Source organism: Kogia breviceps, chromosome 13 (genome assembly GCF_026419965.1).
Source record: "Kogia breviceps isolate mKogBre1 chromosome 13, mKogBre1 haplotype 1, whole genome shotgun sequence".
In the NCBI taxonomy this organism is placed as follows: Eukaryota; Metazoa; Chordata; class Mammalia; order Artiodactyla; family Physeteridae; genus Kogia; species Kogia breviceps.
The window spans coordinates 7,111,312-7,117,311 of NC_081322.1; positions in this window are offsets into that span (position 1 = coordinate 7,111,312).

Sequence of the window (6,000 nt, forward strand, 5' to 3'; positions counted from 1 at the left end):
CATGGGCACATGCTGTGTAATTTATTTTTATAATACACTTTGTAATGTGATTTTTTACTAAAGTGTTTCCTTTTTCATAATCTATGGCACATGTATCTGTAGAATACACTGTCAGTTCTTCAAAGTATTGGTATTGGTACATTCAAAATGGTAACCTATACTTATTTTCTTTCATCAGTTTGTTACTTCTGAAAAAAAAAAAAAGAAAGTACAACACTCTACATATTTCCTGGGGTAAATTCAAGAGGAAAATCCAAAGCAGGAGATTCTGGAAGAGGTGTTATTATTGTTTGTACGATGCTGTGCTTCTGTTCATGGTTCAACACTAACAAATAACACTGACTTAAGAGCTTAATTTTAAATACTTAAGCCAGTTTTTAAAGTTGCTCTTTCTAGTGTTCTGTGCCCCAAACCCTGGATGAATTGGTTTTCATATGGAACAAATTAATAGAAGGAGCTGTATGAGTTTAACCAGTAAGACTTACAGGAACACCTTCTACTGACAGTTCAATTATATTTCTGTTTGCATTGTGTTTACTTATATGTACAGGACTTATAATAAGGACTGTGATATCAGGATATTTCTCACAATCTACCCAAATGAAAGCCTGAAAATAAAAACTGACCTAGATGCTATCAGCATCTTTTTAAAATATGGTAGAAGAAATCCCAAGATAGATAACTTTTTTTTTCCTTGATAGGTAAGGATTTGGACAGGATTTTATAACCATATGTAGGTTAGAGAATATATTCTTTAAAGATTCAAAGCAAACATACATTGCTCAAATCTCAGTGTCAGACCTGCTGTTGAATTTAGGTTTCTGTGAAAATATGCATCAGAAATCTACTTGAAACCCTAACAGTATAGGTTTTTTTTAAAAAAAGACTTTGTTAATATGGACATGTTTTCAAGAAGGTCTTTAAAAAGATAACTGAAAGGTAACTGAAGAGTTGACACATTTTCTAGGTGCAGAAATCGTGTATCATGTCACTTTACTGAGATTAAAGAAAGAATGCTTCTGGGTGTCACAAGGAAAACTAGAAAGCACACAAGTAATACTATTGGCCCATTTCTCCCGTCCACAGCTTTATCCAGGTTCCTAAGGCCACAGAGGGGAATCCGCACTGAATCTCTGGAACAGAAACATTAGGTTTTAAGGTATACCTTGTGGAATTAGCAAATCATATTCAGTAGCTATGATAAATTAAATAACTATATTTTATGTAAAATTAGTTTTGATTTTTATAAGTAAAAGAAATGCTACAGTAGATTTGTCCTAGCGTGAATGATTGTGAATGCATCACAGACCTGCAAGGCTTTCATTACTGATTAAGAAAACTAGAGTGTGTATGTGTGAAGATTTTAAAAATTGTTGTGGCTTTTGATTTCTGAAAATGTTTCTGAACTGTAAAGACAATCTCAGTGAGAAAAGGGTTTTATTTAGTATTGCTGTACTTTTTGACTCACAGTTAAGTTCGCTATTTGCCAATGCTTATACTTCTGATGGCAAAAATATTCTCATATATCACAAACTAGCGTCTGAAGCAAATAACTTTCTGATCCTGTGGGAATTTTATTACACCAAGAGTGAACAGGCTAGAGGATAAAACTTTCAATACTTCTTGACTTTCACTTAAAATATTACAAATAATTTATATATATCTGGATCAAAAGTTTTTATTTCTCCTGCATTTATAAGGAAATTTGGTACTTGCAAAGCAGAGTGAGGGTGATAGTGTGATCCAAGTCTTTCAGATGGATGCAGAGCTCTTTTCTGCCTCTGCTATGGTTAAGTCCTTTCTTTAAACTCTAATGGAATCTGAGTGACCGATGAGTAAAATTAACCTAAATTAATTTAAAAATTGTCTTGAAATAAAATAATAGAATATTAAAAATTAGCAGAAAATAGAAAACACCAAATAGTCATATCCTTACCTAACGAATAAACAAACAAGATCATAAATAGTCATATTCCAATATCAACTTCCAGCTGAAAAATTTGCCCCCATGTGCAATTCTGGCACCACCCCAGACTCACATGATTTCTATATCTTTTATTATAAGCAAATCTCCAATCATCAGTATGAGTGAGAATCAGTTCTGAATGGAATAAATAGGTTTTCTGAAATAGAGTCATAATCAGTGTTTCCAGGTTAAGGCATATAATCGAGCTAATCCATTATGTTGCCCTTTTCTTTTTGAGAGGAGAATGTTTTTCGAGGGTATCTTCTACAGAGATTGCTTTTCAAGTATGTCATAAAATATTAGGGTTTGATGAAGTTAGTGGTAGAGGAAATAGTCCAGATATTAGATGCCTGGAATGGTCACAACATGTGCAGAGTAAACTGCATCTTAGGACAACCGTTTGAAAAAAAATCGTGGTGTGGAATATCTAGCTTAAACATTAACAGAGACACCAACACGACTGAAATAATTCACAGCTTCTAAAAACCAGTGACAAGGAGTAAATGGTGTATCAGACAATGCATTTAATATGTTTCTGCCTTTTCTATTTATACTGTGGTTGAATTTTCCTGGAAATAAATTTAAAACATAGCAAAAGCAGGGTGTGTTCATGAATTTGATGAGCAACGATTCTAAAAACAACAAAATGCAAGATGCAAGTTTTAAAAAAACCGTATCTGGCATCTGAGGCCTATACGCCCCTCCGGACTCCCGTGTTTACGTCTCTGTTAAAAATACTAATTAGAAAGCAAAAAGGAAAAATGACAAAAATTGTTGTAACAAATTCATAAAAGTTGGGAGAGTTTCATCGAATTAATTTTGCTTAGTGACCACTAAAATTTTATTTTCTTAAATTTTCAGCATTTACTCCATAACTAAATGATGAAAACTGTTTGTTACTTAGGGAAAATGCCATAGATTCATAAATTTACACAGAAATGTTTAGAGGTGCCATGACATGATTCATTTATTTTCTGGTGTTGTTTTCTTTCTGTTTGTTTATGTTGTTTGGGTAATTTTACCTCACCATTCACAGATTTTGTTATTTTAACAATTCAGATCTGTATTTCTTTAAATTTTGCTTTAAAAATGTCAGATGTGAGCTCTTCCAATATAAGAGACTTACAATGTGATCAGGTATTCTTAGAAGTTTTGCCAGGTTTAATGGATTTTCAAAAGCAAAAGATTGCATTGAAAAAATTTGGAGCTACATTCTATTTTCACAGCATTCTCAATTTTGTTTCCTTTAAGTTTTATTAAATCCATGAGAAGTTTATTATTTTTCACTACCTACGAGTGAATTTATGGATATGTACTTGTTTTTTCTATGAATGTAATATCCTACTTTCAGTTCTTCACAGGCTATTGAAATTATTTAACCAATTAGGACATTCTCTGTGTTATTTCCAAAGCCAAACTATGTTTATCAAAATCTCACCAGAGTGAGAAAAATAACAATTGTGATATGAAAGCATTGTGCAATATTCTTTTTTGAGTTGGAACATAATATTCATCAAATTAAAATCATTTAAAATGAGTATTCAACCTTCTTTTTACTTAAAATTGTTGGCTTTAAAATAGTTTTCCCTTCTGCATTTTGTATTTTCTTTAAAATATGGTGTTTTTCACAGCGAATATGCAGAAGCGGTACAGCAGATCTGCCAAAAGGAGAGACGCTTTTCCTTGGAGTTACATCATAGTTTGTTTCCTTAGTGAGATGAAAACTGCAAGACACCAAGAGACGCAGCTGGTTGCAGGGTTTCCCTCGCCCCTTTAGCCTCCCCAAATGCTTTGTCCATCAGCATTCAGATATTTCCCACTGCGCTCTGCTGTCAGTCTAAAAGGGAGGTTACTCAGTAGAGTGAACGCTCCTGAGGTTTTTTGTTTGTTTGTTTCATTTTTTTTTGCGGTACGCTGGCCTCTCATTGTTGTGGCCCCTCCCGTTGCGGAGCGCAGGCTCCGGACGCGCATGCTCAGCGGCCATGGCTCACGGGCCCAGCCGCTCCGCGGCACGTGGGATCCTCCCGGACCGGGGCACGAACCCGCGACCCCTGCATAGGCAGGCGGACTCCCAACCACTGCGCCACCAGGGAAGCCCTCCTGAGGTTTTCCAGCAGTCCTCAGCCAGCCTCTACATGGGCAGTTGGGTAATGGTTTCAGCGGAGTGTGCTGGGGGTGCCTGTGGGGTTGTGCTCTGATCTCTTTTATTTGTCAGCCTTGTGCCAGAAATGGTGGTGCATTGCCATAGCCAATCCGAATGTATCCTTGCCTTACTGGGGACAAAGGAATGGGTTTCTCCTATTATTTAAAGATACACATATCCAAAAAGCAGGCAAGGCTGTTGTCTACCCAAAGATGCCTTCCACAGGAAAGCTGCAGATGTTAGGGGTCTTACCCATAATTGCAGCTCTTTGGCTTCTCTTCTTGGAGGAGTGGAGCCCTTTGGGGCACATGGTTTAAAAGCATTGGCCAAAAGACTGTTATTTCATGACTTCCTGGGAGAAGGGGTCTCAGGCTTTCCATCATATACGTTCAAATGGATTACTGCCTTTGAGTCCTGGGCTAGAGTCACTTTTCATGAGGACAGGCTTTTCCCCCAGGTAGAGAAACCGGAGCAACTTCTCTGGGCTCCATGTTTGTTGTCCTTTTTCTGAATGTCATTAAAGTCTGCTTTTGTAATTTGTATTCAGTGATTCCCAAGGAACGTATGAAAAATGTCAAGCACTGAGGTCTGTCTTCAGCTGGGGCATCCCTAGTGACTGCATGGTCCAGGCACAGCAAGCTGACCCACAGATGATGGTAAGAACCCAGTTCCCTGCAGTTCCCAGATCTTTTTTTTTTTTTTTTTTTTAAGATAATCAGTCCTCCTTTAGTTTTCCCTGGCATTATTTCCAGAATCTCTTTCAGAGATAAGTGTCTCTAAGGATAAAATAATTTTCTTCTTTCTCTTCAGGAGTCGTTTGTCCCATTCTGCCTTGTATTGACCCGCATTGGTGTAAAACGCTGTCTCCCTAGTTTGACTGTAAGCTTCTCCGAGGCAGGACTTGCATATCCCTCACAGTGAAAAGAATATACTGGATAAATGTTTGCAAAAGGCAAGATAATTCCTTCTTCCAACTGCTCTGTCTCCTAATCTTCACAGAAGTTTTCCATGACCATAAACACATACTCAGTTTTGGTCTTTCTGACTCTTACTCCCATTTCTTTCTCCTCCCTGAGAACAAGGTATATGCATAGCCAAAATGGCAGGGTGTTTTATAGGCACTTAATTATTGACTCCTAATCCCAAAGGGTTGCTCCTTCAGCAGGGTGTTCTGTGCCAGATCTTCCTCACCAAATTGACCTGCCTGGTGATTCTACCCCTGCAGAAGCCTCTGTACCCATTGAAGGTTTCAGATGCAGAGTATCCCGGATTTAACAAGAGAAAAATCTCAATAATCACTGATTCTAAGGGGAGATATGCTGTCTGCAAGGACAAAGGGCCCTCAACTTATCAGATCACCAGATGGTCTGTGCTAGCATAACAAGAGAGTTGTGGCCAGTCATTTCTGATTCACAGAGAGGCTAAGCCCCGGTTCCCACATAGAGCATTGGTGCAAGTAAGCAGTGGGACAAATGGACTCCACAAGCTAACAAACTGAGCATCTCCCACAAGTGGAAGGAACCAGAGATCTCTGTTTCTAGGGCAATGGCAATCTGCTAAGATCTTGCTTGAGAAAAAGAATATGATTAGCCAGGGTATATGGTTTTGCAAATTATTAATAATAAGTGTAGTATAAGGTTCAACTTTCTCTACATCCCTTTATTTTTGATTCTCTTCTCTCCTGGGTAGAGAACCACAATATCACTTAGACCTTAGGACCAATTTCCTCACAATTTAGTTTTTGACATCATAAAGAGGATAAGGTGTGGTACCTCCCCAGACCCTCTATAAGTCCCTGTGCACACATTTTATATGGCACTGACCTCATTATATTTCAATTGCTTGTTGGCAAATTGTCTTTCTCATGGAGTAAGGAAAGTCTCTTTCCTCC